Source organism: Labeo rohita, chromosome 13 (genome assembly GCF_022985175.1).
Source record: "Labeo rohita strain BAU-BD-2019 chromosome 13, IGBB_LRoh.1.0, whole genome shotgun sequence".
Lineage (NCBI taxonomy): Eukaryota > Metazoa > Chordata > Actinopteri > Cypriniformes > Cyprinidae > Labeo > Labeo rohita.
The window spans coordinates 27,178,756-27,191,454 of record NC_066881.1 but is presented as its reverse complement, the minus strand read 5'-3'; the positions used below and the strand labels follow the sequence as shown (position 1 = coordinate 27,191,454).

At 31.1% G+C, this 12,699-nt stretch overlaps 1 protein-coding gene across 3 annotated transcripts in view; it reads right to left on the bottom strand.

The window, feature by feature from the left end:
* The window catches only part of LOC127175021 (collagen alpha-1(XIX) chain), a 184,852-nt gene that overhangs the window by 153,025 nt on the left and 19,128 nt on the right, over positions 1–12,699 (bottom strand). The window lies entirely within an intron of this gene.

Below are 12,699 nucleotides of genomic sequence, written 5' to 3'. Positions count from 1 at the left end.
TAATATGGAAAACTACCATGAAATAAGGAAATTAGGAATGTACCATGAAATAAGGAAATTTTCTGTTAGCTGAATTCTGAATTATATATTTTATTGTGTTTTAGAGTTGAAAGAGATGTCCATGAAAAGTACTGGCAATTTTCCACAGATGTTTTACTTTTAGTAAACAATAAATTTTAATGTCCCATATGCCACCATAAAATGTGCATAATGTGTAATTATCTTAATTTGGAGGCTGGTAATATGATTAATTATAACTAAGCATATTGTCTATTAATTTAAATAAAAACGTTCAGTCAATTGCCAGCCTTAATATAAAATATATAAAACACAGACAGCTCAAAGTCTGCAATGATCTAAAAAAAACATTAACCAGTTAAAACTAAATAAGGCCAGTGAAGAAAAAAGGAATTTCAATACACTGATGCCTTGCAAGCACTATTAAACCCCAAAAAGTATTTCTTCTAAACAAATGGCCAAATCAGTTTAGGACCTTAATATTTTGACAGCCTAAACTCCCAAATGTCTTCAGTCAGAGTCTGTTAAACTTCACACAAACTGTATATCCCATCTCCAGCAGCTAGAGCAGTTCCAGTAAGTAATTCCCTTCAATCAAAGCCTTTTCTTCCACAAAGCAACTCTCCGATTAAGACTCTAGAAGTGAACAGCTCAGTCCGATACAAAGCACGTGAAGCCATGAATCTGCAGGCTCTGTCCCCTGTGGTCTGTCAGCATCTAATCCCAACCGACTGATGGAAAAGATCCCATCGCAGTAATCTGATTTCAGGTCTCTCAAGACACCCCAGGATAAAATAAACCTTTCTAGCAGATTATATGCATCTGCTGAAGATCCACTGGCAGACAAAAACACTTTTTCACAAAACGCCTCCTCAAAACAGAATGCAATGGCATTGTGAAGTGAGCTATCAGACCTATATGTGAAGAAGCATTTGAGACCAGTGAAAGAAATCTATTTGGAAACCACTTACTAGTCGTATGATGCTATTCGAAGTCTTCTAGACAAGCTATACTCTCTTCAAGAATTTATAAAACCGCATTTATCCACACAGACTCACCTTGCTGTCAGAAAGACAGTTCAGATCAGGAGATCCAGTTATACCCTTGTCACCCTGAAGAAAGTTAACCAACTTCATTTCCAGCAGAAAACACCAAATGCTGTGGCCAAATACGGCTCTCACAGTTCATTAGTGATTGATAACAAGAGTTCTTGATGTGTAAACTGTTACAAGTCTGAATTGGAGGAAATGAGTATAAACGTCATTAGGTAATGATGTCCATCATAATCGAGGTTCATGGGCTAATATTCTCTACAGAATTTTCTTAAAATTTACAACAGCAATCAAATTCTGTAATATGTGTCCCTTCTGCTGTAAAGCTATTAGAAGCTTTTAAAACCTGCTTAACTTTATATGACTTGTGAATCTCTTATTGAACACTTTAGCTTGGTTTCAAAATACAGTGTACTGCCTTGGTATATCAGGTCTATTTTGGCAGCTACATTTTACTTGTAGTGAAAATTCTGTCATTAATTATTCACCATCATGCGGTTCCAAATCCATAAGACCTTCGTTCTTCTTCAGAGTACAAATTAATATTTTTTTATGAAATCCAAGAGCTTTCTGACCTTGCATAGACAGCAACACAACTGACACGGTCAAGGCCCAGAAAGGTAATAAGGACATCGATAAAAAAAAAATCCATGTGATATCAGTGGATCAATCGTGATTTTTTTAAAGCTTAAAGCTCTGACACACGTTCACAAAAGCACCATGAAGCATGCTGACACAGAAGAGAAGAAACTGTTGAATAAAGTCATTATTTTTGTTTTCTTTGAGTAATTAATGACAGAATTTTCATTTTTGGGTGAACTATCCCTTTAAGTAAATATAGCCATTGACTAATCTAGTAGACTGTAGGTTGGCAATTATGTAACTCCATTACCACACTATTGACTACAGTAGAGTTTGATGCTACTCAATTATCACAAACATTTCACAAATAATTACAAAGAAATGGGAAGTACCGGTAACGCATTGAATTAAACATGAAATTGTATTTTCTTGTAAAACCTGCTCCAATAAACTTATCTGTAACTTTGAAAAATATACAATTTTAGTACATTTATGTACATATAAATACACATGCATGTATATTATAAGAAAAATGTTACATATATTTATATATAATATAAATTCTATGAATTTAAATATATACATATTTTCAAAATATATACTGTATGTGTGTGTATTTATTTATAATTACACATAATATATATATATATATATATATATATATATATATATATATATATATATATATATATATATATATATATATATATATATATATATATATATATATATATATATATATATATACACACACACAGTACAAAATTAATTGCATCATTTGACAGCACTAATCTTTTGAACATGCTTTTAAAAACCCCACAATCTTTAGTTTGTTTCTTTTACACTGTAAACAGATTTTTCAAAATTGTGAATGAAGATTTACAAGAAAATATTTCAGTTTCTAAAATTTTCATGTTCAATTCAACATGTTACTTGTCATTTCTTAGTAATAAATATTTGTGAAATTTACAAGCAATTTCTGAGTGAAAACAATGTGAAAACAAAAAAAAAAATTTGACAATTATAATGTTTAAAAAGTTTTTTTTTTCTATTTAGAAGAATCCAGCAGAAATACATCACTATAAAAAAAGGCAAAAAAAAAAAAAAAAATCAGCACAACTGAGAAGCAGCAGCAGCAAAGAAGCATATTAGAATAATAATAAAATTATGAATAAAAAGGAATAAATTACACGCTTCAAATAGAAAGCAGCCATTTTAAATTGTAATAATATTTTATAATATTTTTGTTATTACTGTTTTTAATCAAATAAAAATTAATCCTTGGTGAGCATAAGAGATTTCCAAACACATTTTTTAACAAAATCTTACCAAAACACTAAAGTTTGAATGGAAGCATAAGCATTTTAACATTATTTTCACAAGGTTTTACACTTATTTTTAACAAAGTATTTTTGAAGACAGCACTATATAATCAACATATATAATATAATCTACATTTTTGCTTAATATCTTCTAACACTCTTCTAAACTATCTGCAAGTATATGTCAACTTATTCTACTAACCCTAAACCTAACCTAACAGTCTGCTCTGAGAGTTAGTAGGTCTTAAAAAGGTAGCAGGTCTAAAAAGTGCTGTTTTACGGATGTGTTCCCTTACATAAAAATGAGTTGCAACTTCCTGCCCAACTCCAGAAGGGGGCAGAGCCTAGACATCTCTGTTTTGCTTATGGCAAAAAACAGAGAGAAGAAGCAACATGAGTGAGCGCGAGAGGACCGGTATTTTTACTGCACTTAAATGGAACAAATACACAATTTCTTGACAAGAGTTGCTGAACATTGAAAAAAAAAAAAAAAGCGTGCAATCTGTGATCGCATGCAGTTGCTTTCTTGCGTGCGCCGTTTACCGGTTTCACTTTCGCTTTCGAAATCTATTAAGCTTAGCAAGGAGGAGAGAGGATGGACAGGCGGGCTTGCTTGACGTAGAGGCAAAGTAATCTTTTTAACAGATTTACATGGCAGAATTTTAATTTTGTTCGGTTTATAGAAAGGTTTATCCCACCCCTCTCAAACCAATTACAATTACATTAGGTTTGAGCATTTTTATACTGATTGAGGTGTTTATATGGAGTATTTTCATTCTGATTGGACTTTTAAGTTGACACCTAGTGAGTGCCAGTGAATAGAATATAACTGCAGTAGCCTGTCAGATGATCTTACAAAACTTTAGCTTCATGTTTTTCTAGGTAAATCCAATAAACGTATAAATAGTCAATGAACAAGATAAACTCTGCACCTTACTGTTTTTGTTATATTCGTCAAGTAATCCATGAAAACTTGCCTAATGTAATTACTTTCCTTTATTTACAGGTGTGGTAAAATATCAAAGAACTTTACAAAAATACAAATAAACTCTTACAAACATTTGTAAAACCAAACCAAATGATTTTAAGATGTTTAAGATGTTTTCCAGTGCAATCTGGGATTGCCATATGCAAAGAATATTGGTCAGAATAAGGTATTTTTGAAGGCAGCACTGACATGAATATAATGCCTTAAAATACTGTCTAGGCAGGCAGTTCACTAGGTTTGAAAGTTCTGAGAAAGTTTGAGATTTTTGTAGTCAAATCACGCTGATTATATCCACTTGCAAAAATGCTATTTTCAAGAGGTTTGTCTTATCCTATGGGGCGATACAGCTCACTTGTTTCACACTACCAAAGTTATTTCATGAAAGATCTTCATAACATCTGCAGAAAAACATCAGGCTTCATTTCCCACCTGTCACACAGTACAGTGAAATTCACAGTAATGCTTTCGCAATTTCTGCAGCTACCCTCTTAAAATGCGTTTATGACACCTCACATGTTTTTGCTAAGAGTCTAAGTGCCATTTGCAGATACCCATGAAGACACTGGAAGGAAATAATGACAGACTAATGATTTTTCAAGCACAATGAGATAATGCAAATCTGTTAGTGTGGCATCCATCTTACAGCAAGATACAGATGAAAGACTCCGTTAACATACTCGCACCACAGCGATGCCATTGAAAACGCCATACCTTCTCTCCTGGTGCAACAGCCAGTCTGTCTTTTCCTGAATCCCCCTGGAGAAGACATGGCAGATGGGCATGTTGGTGGACAATTCCATATTGACACATTAAGTAGTGGATTTTGAGGTCTAGCGCTCTGAACTCTCGCAGCACCATTACAGCTGTCCGGGGCTCTTTGTAACACACTGGCCAGCAGCTGCAGAGCTGGATAATATTACTCGATAATTGGGAGGCTACAAGCTCAAGACCCGCAGTAACCTTGTTTGACGTGCCTGAGAACATTAGAGTCAAGGTTAACAGAGTAAAACTACTGCAAGTCTGTGGTGCATGTGTAGTACTAGCAGGGATCTTCTGAAGGTGTGATGGTTTTGGGATATTGTCTTAAACAGGGAACAATTACAATAAAAATACAAATAAATACTTAAATGATTGATTTATTTATATTTAATAAATATATGAGAGTTCATTTGCAAAAACTGATAACTCAGTTAACAATTTTCAAAAATCATTTTTTTTAAACTAAATAACTAAAAAAAAAAACAAAAAAAAAACACCTAACTAACACAACAAAACAATAACAACAATAAAAACATGATTTAAAAAACTTTTTGCAAATAAACTCTTCATATTTTATATTTATAAGTAATAAATGCTAAATATACTAACTAAAATGAAATATGGCTTTTATTAGTTTAGGATTTTATTATTAAAATAAGGCACAAACTTATATATATATATATATATATATATATATATATATATAAATAAACAAACACTTAAATAAATAAAAACACATAACATTAAAATCAAACTAACATACAAGCTAAAATATATAAATAAAAAATATTCTCCAGACTAAAATGAACTTTGATAATTATTAGTTTACGGTTTTATTTATTAAACATAACATCAAATAAACACAAAATAAATAAAATCTAACTAATATACAAACTAAAGTATATAAATAAAAAAATATTATGAAAAGTAAAATAAACTTTAATAATTAATAGCTTATGGTTTTATTTATTAAATATAACACACTAAAAAAAAAGAAAAAAAAAGAAGAAAAACTTAAAATCAAACTAAGATACAAACTAAAACAAATAAATAAAATATATCATGCAAACTAAAATAGACTTTGATCATTCTTAGTTTATGGTTTTATTTATTAAACATGCATAACACTAAAATAAATAAAAATAATAATAATAATAATAATAATAATAATAAATCTAATATACAATCTAAAATATATAAATAAAAAATATGAAAATTAAAAAACTTTGATAATTATTAGTTTATGGTTTTATTTATTAAATATAACACTAAAAAAAAATACATAAACTTAAAATCAAACTAAGATACAAACTAAAACAAAGAAATAAAATATATTACGTAAACTAAAATAAACAGATAATTCTTAGTTTATGGTTTTATTTATTAAACATACATAACATTAAAATAAATAAAAATAAAATCAAACTAAAATATATAAATAAAAATATTATGAAAATTAAAATAAACTAATAATTATTACTTTATGGTTTTATTTAGTAAATAGTTTATACAAGTTACACAAACTAAAATAAATAAAAATGTATTATGCAAACTAAAATAAAGTGATATTTTAGTTTACAGGCTTTATTAAAAAAAAATATAACACTACAATAAATAAAATACATAAAATACATAATATATAAACTAATATGTGAACTAAAACTATGATTTTTTTATTAGTTTATGGTTCTGTTTATTAAAGTAACGTACACAAACTAAAAGTCAATCTGTCTAGAAAGAAAAGAAAAGAAAAGAAAAGAAAAAAGAAAAGAAAAATTTCACTATATTCACTGTATATTTCACTGGGAGGAGAGGGGAGAAATAATACAAAATATATATAATTTTTGATAATATAAAAAAACTTCCCATTTTATTATTAAGCCATGTGGTCTATCAATCAAAGCAGACTCACGCTGTCACTTTCACCTAAAAACAACCTTGAAACTCCCTCAATTTTAATCCGTTTAGAGTACGATTTAATGAATTGTGAGGCCATTAAAACAACTACTCCAGTTCATAAATAATTCAGGCTTGTCGGTGGTCCCTGAATTCAGGTTTGCTGGCCAAAAATCACTCATGTCATTTTGGTTTCTAGTTGAATATTGGATTACAGAGAGAGAAAGCAAGCTCTTAGGGAGACAGTGTGGTTAGAAAGTACATCTCCATAACAACAAAACCAGCCCAGGTAATTGCATTTTGGACGTGTTGCGCATCTGCTAGTACTAGGGATCTAGAAATGCTGGTTCAGTCTGAACAGAAACGCCTCATGCGATTAATCCCACTTCACTCAATCCATGAAACGCAATTGTGACTGGCAATTTTCATCTGCGGGTACAAACTCTTTCAAGAGACACGTTCGAAGTGATCCACAAAAAGGGTTCTTGTGTAGGTCACTGCAATTAACCTTTGAGTGACATTCTGTGAGCTTAATAGCTCAGAACGCTCTAATGGTCGTACCCTACCTTGCAAATTGGCAGCGTTTTATACTCTGTACTTTCACTTTTGGGGTTTAAAGGTGACCATGTTCACGGTCAAAGACTACGACTCTCTTTCTGTTTCAAACAGATATAATCACATCACTAATTCATCTATTAAAACACCTGGCTAGCGTGACCACGTTTTGTAATTGCACTTGAATGGCTGTTGGTTAGTATTATTACAACATTATTAAGCTGTTGGGCTGATTTATACAGCTCATGTTTCTTTTAATCACATTTCAGTTAATATAATTAGGTTAAAATACACTGTTTAAACACAGTTATAGAAACAATTATACACACACACACACAATATTATATACATATATATTGGGTGTGTTTACTAATAAAATAAAAAGTTAAATAAAATAAAATAAAATACAATTAAAAAACACTGGAGCACACTAAAACAGTACACAAGCAGTACAAACCAAGTAATTCAATTTAGTAAGAAATACTATCAGGCAATCCATATGGAGTAACAGAGTGAAAAAAAAAAGAAATAAAATAAAATAATAGTAAAAAAAATAATGATAATGAAATAAAATGAAAAAGTAAAAATAAATAAATAAATAAATAAATAATAATAAAAAAATGATAATAAAATAAAATAATAAACAAAATACAAACGTTAAAAAAAAAAATTAATTTAATTTAATTTAATTTAAATTTAACTAATGATAAAATGAAATGAAATAAAATAAAATAAAATAAAATAATAAAAAGTTCAAAAATAATAATAAGAAAATTAAATAAAATACTACTAATAATGAAAATATTAATTAAATTAAATTAAATTAAATTAAATTAAATTAAATTAAATTAAATTAAATTAAATTAAAATTAAATATTAATATTAAATTAAACACTAAAACAGTACACAAGCAGTACAAGCCAAGCAATTCAATATAGTAAGAAATACTATCAGGCAGTCCATATGGAGTAACATACTTAATCAGTGCGAAACAAAATAAAATAAAATAAAATAAAATAAAATAAAATAAAATAAAATAAAATAAAATAAAATAACACTGGAGCACACTTAAACAGTACACAAGCAGTAAGCCAAGCAATTCAATAGAGTAGAAATGCTATCAGGCAATTTGAAGATAGACACTTTAGTAAGTAAATAAGCTTTGCATGCAGTCTATAAGATTTCATTTTCCCCCATTTCCATTCACTGTGCTGCAGTAAATCAAGCCTGTGCTTTAATACATGTGCATGACTCTCCCATCCTCCCTGCCTCCATAACTTCCCATTTCTGTTCATCAAAAAAAAAAAAAAAAAAAAAAAAAAAAAAAAAAATTCACACACACACGCATCACCACGAATGGTGTGTCGTTGACAAATTACATTGCCAACATAAAGCTTGAAATGTCCATTTGATACCCAACTTGCTTGTCTGTGATATTCAAATGTTTCTCTTTGAGGAAGCAACAACAGAACAAAACCAGCGGGAGACTCCGAAAATATCACCAGCCGTAAAATGCATGCGCTTCGTTTATCTGTAAATGCTTTTTCAGTTTGCAACATTCATGAATTCCCACATAGCAGAAATGTGGGTCAGATTCTTCTCTCAACGCTGGAGATGAGCCTTCTGGCTTAAACGTAATGATAGAAACATGGGGCTTAGATTCTCCTGAGCTTTTGTATTACGAGTCTAATGTAAATGTGGCAAATGCACACAATGGGCTTACGTAACCACAACTTTCATTTACATAAAGCTTTGTGATTTTAGCCCATGTTTATTAGCTCTAAGACCAATGATATTCCAGGACTACTGAAAGATGACAAACCAAACCAAAAATAAAATAACTTTACAGAGGTAATTACAGAGGCTGTCCATTATGAAACTGGCTAGCATTAGCAAATAGCAAATGGTTCACTACTAAACAAAACCTATTGACTAATGTGACAGGAAAGAAAAATGCATGTGTCAAACTATTTTATAGGGTTTCAAGTAAAAAATAAGTTGTTAAAACAAGCTTGGACAGAAATCCATTATAATCTGTTTACAAAATGTAACGCCCACTTAATCTTGTGTTAAATGAATTGAGGGCATAACTAGTAAATAATAAACTAATTATATCAACAAACTTTCAGGGAATCATCATTTTCTTTGCCGTTTAATCACAGTAAACATTTAGAAAAGTCTTACAACCAGACTGACAACAAATTAGGAGTCCAGACTGTTTTGACAGTGAACATTGATTAATGAGCACCAAGACAACAGAAAGAAGACATAAATACAAGAATAATTGATTCTAGATGACAAACGCCAACAAATTAAAGCTCTAAAAGACCCAGTGTAATTAAAAATCAAAGTTTTATGTCTTTTAGTCCATAATTGTGAGCCCTGCGGCCAATTAAGTTTGTCCAGACTAAGTGTCTTACTCTGTCCAAAGACAATTATACAAGAATATTTGATTTTAGAAGAGAAAATGCCATCAAAATAAGTGTCCATGTAATCAAAACACTCCAAATAGTTGAAAGTCCCTTTGCCTAATACTATCACTTACATGTGCAACTATGTAGTCATAAAAATGGAATTCACTGAATAACACGTTTTGTTTACTACACACAATGAAGAGTGTGTGACGCTCGCGGTGATTTCAGCATCTGTCGTCTCACTAAATGAGGACATAAATACATGAACAATATCTGCTGAGAGTCACTTCATGAGCATCTGACCATTCCATTTTAGGAAAACTACCGTTATATCATATACACACAGAAATGTAAAGGTAGACACGGCAACCCGTCAAAATAAAAGTCCGGTTTAACTTGAAGACATTGTGCCAGATATACATTACTACTATTACTACTACTATTAAAATGAAACAAACATTATTTTTTAGGGTATAATCACACATTTCTTCCATGTTTTCATTTTAATATTCAATTTCCCTTTGTTTGCCAAAAAAAAAGTTTGCTTAGTTTTCAATAATTAAAAGATAAATGAAATTAATGTTTTATGCCTTAATTTGATAACCAGAACATTTTAAATACACAACACAGAATTTCTGAAGGTAAAAAAAACTTTCATAAGGCTTTTTAAGAATAAATTTGAATAAATTAAGCATGCATTCAAATAATTAGACATGCTAAAACACCGAATTGAATAACAATAAAACATGGTGAGAAAAAATTAAAATTATTTAATTATTTTAATTAATTAGACATTCTCTTTGGTTAATAAAATTTAATATAACCATTAAAAAGAAGTTGAGAAAACTTAAAACAGAATCCAGAAAAATTAAAACGGAAAACGGATTTCATAGGGCCCTAGGCAACAAATGAAGTGTCCAGACACTAAGCGCTGATTAACGACCGCCCTACCGTGACAAGACAAAAGTCAGAAGACAGATATGTAAGAATGTTTCATTCTAAAATAGAACAATGCAAGACAAAATTCCCTGTGATGACCTATTGACTCTAAACTACTGCAAATGGAGATTTGACTCTCCGACAAGCATTAAACCCAATCCTAGAATATCCCATGGGATTGTCCACTTATTCAACGGGAGCTGTGTAGCATTCCAGCCATGACAACTTGAGAACCTGAGTATGAACATCGATAGCGAGTCACAAAGAAGGAAAACAATAGCCTTGAGTGTCATGAAATGCTGAATTAGCCAATTATCTGCCTGTCTACTGTAACAATACTTGAGATTCCAGTAGCCCAAACAATGATTTTATCAACCCAGAGGCGACTACATAACAATAAAATTCACTTTCACCTTCAGCAGACCTCTATTAAAATGTTACATTCGTAGCACTGACACAATGTCTCGGAAATGCACCGTAAATTCAATACGCACTAATAACAAAATGTCATGTTCTTGTTCCAAAAGTAATTACTTGTTCCGTATTATATTAGACAGAGATATTTGAGTTCTACAAATTTATGTAAGACACATTTAGTTTGACATTGAACAATCATTATCGGAAGAAACAGCAGGCGGCACAAAATGTAACAATGCAACAAACTCCAAACACTTTGTTGCTTAAACACAGCAATTCATTGAAAAACAGACATTTGTCTGATCGATTTCACATGCATAGTGCAAAGTCTTCACTTCCAGCTGCAACACAGGCTACAGTAATGTGACTGTTGTGCATGATAATTTGAAAATGATCAATAGAACAGCCATAGTCTCATTTCCTACTGGATTTGGGAAAATAAAAAAACCCTATTTTGGCAGTGATCACATTAATTATGTAGAAAGTAGAACAAAATTTCTCAGAAGATGGTCCTATAGGAGTACGATTTATCGGCTGCTTGTTCACAAAAGGTACTCTAAGTTTCCAAACTAAGCAAGTGGTTCTTGTCAAGAAACGTCTCTATTCCAAAACACAACAAACTAATTAGGCTAATGACCTTAAAGACCATTTGTCCTCAACAAACATATCATCAGCTGTTCATTTGTATGGATTCCAATCATTCTTGCAGTGGCTCGAATTTCTATGTGACACAAAGAAGGGAACATGGCTAATTACTGCTAATACGCTTCACACTTCACAGAGGAGCCAAAAATCTGAATAATTTCCAAAAAAAACAAATAATCCAAAGCCTACTACAATTTATGTATATAGGTGAATATGTAAAGTTATTAAATAATTATTTTACACAAGATGATAATTCCAGGATTTTTTTTCATTTAGTGGACTTCATTGGGGATCAGTGGGTTGAAGGTCCAAATTGCAGTTTCAATGCAGCTTTAAAAGGCTCAACACGATCGCAGAGAAATAAGGGTCTTATCTATTAAAACGATTGGTCATTTCCTTAACAAAAAATAAAAATTATATACTTTTTAACCACAAATGTTCGTTTTGCACTAGCTCCCAGTTCACAACTTCACGCATTAATTAGTCATGTTGGAAGGGTCACACATGATATAGGTGGAAGTACCAACCCAATGTTTACAAAGCAAACGTACAAACAAATAGGTGAAACCATGATGCCGGACAATTTTGAAGTTTTTCACCCTACCCTACCTTTTTTAACTGAAGCACACAGACAAAGAACTAACTGCGTGTGACCTGCACGTGATTACGTAATGCATAAAGTCATAGACGAATAAGTCTCTAGCTAGTGCATTTGTAGTTAGAAAGTTTTTTTGTTGTTGTTTAAGAAAATGATCCATCATTTCGCTAGAGAAGACCCTTATTTCTTGGCTGGGATCAGGTAGAGCCCTCTGAAGCTGCATTGAAACTGCCATTTGGTCCTTCAACCTGTTGATCCCCATTGAAGTCCACTATATGGAGAAAAATCCTGCCTCAAAAACCTTAAAGGAAAAGTTCATTTCCAGAACAAAAATTTACAGATAATTTACTCACCCTCTTGTCATCCAAGATGTTCATGTCTTTCTTTCTTCAGTCGATAAGCAATTATGAAAAAATTCAGACTTTATCTAGTAAAACGATCTGTCTTTTTTAAAACAAAGTGACAATTTATATACTTTTTAACCTCAAACGCGCATCTTGTCTAGGTCCGCGTG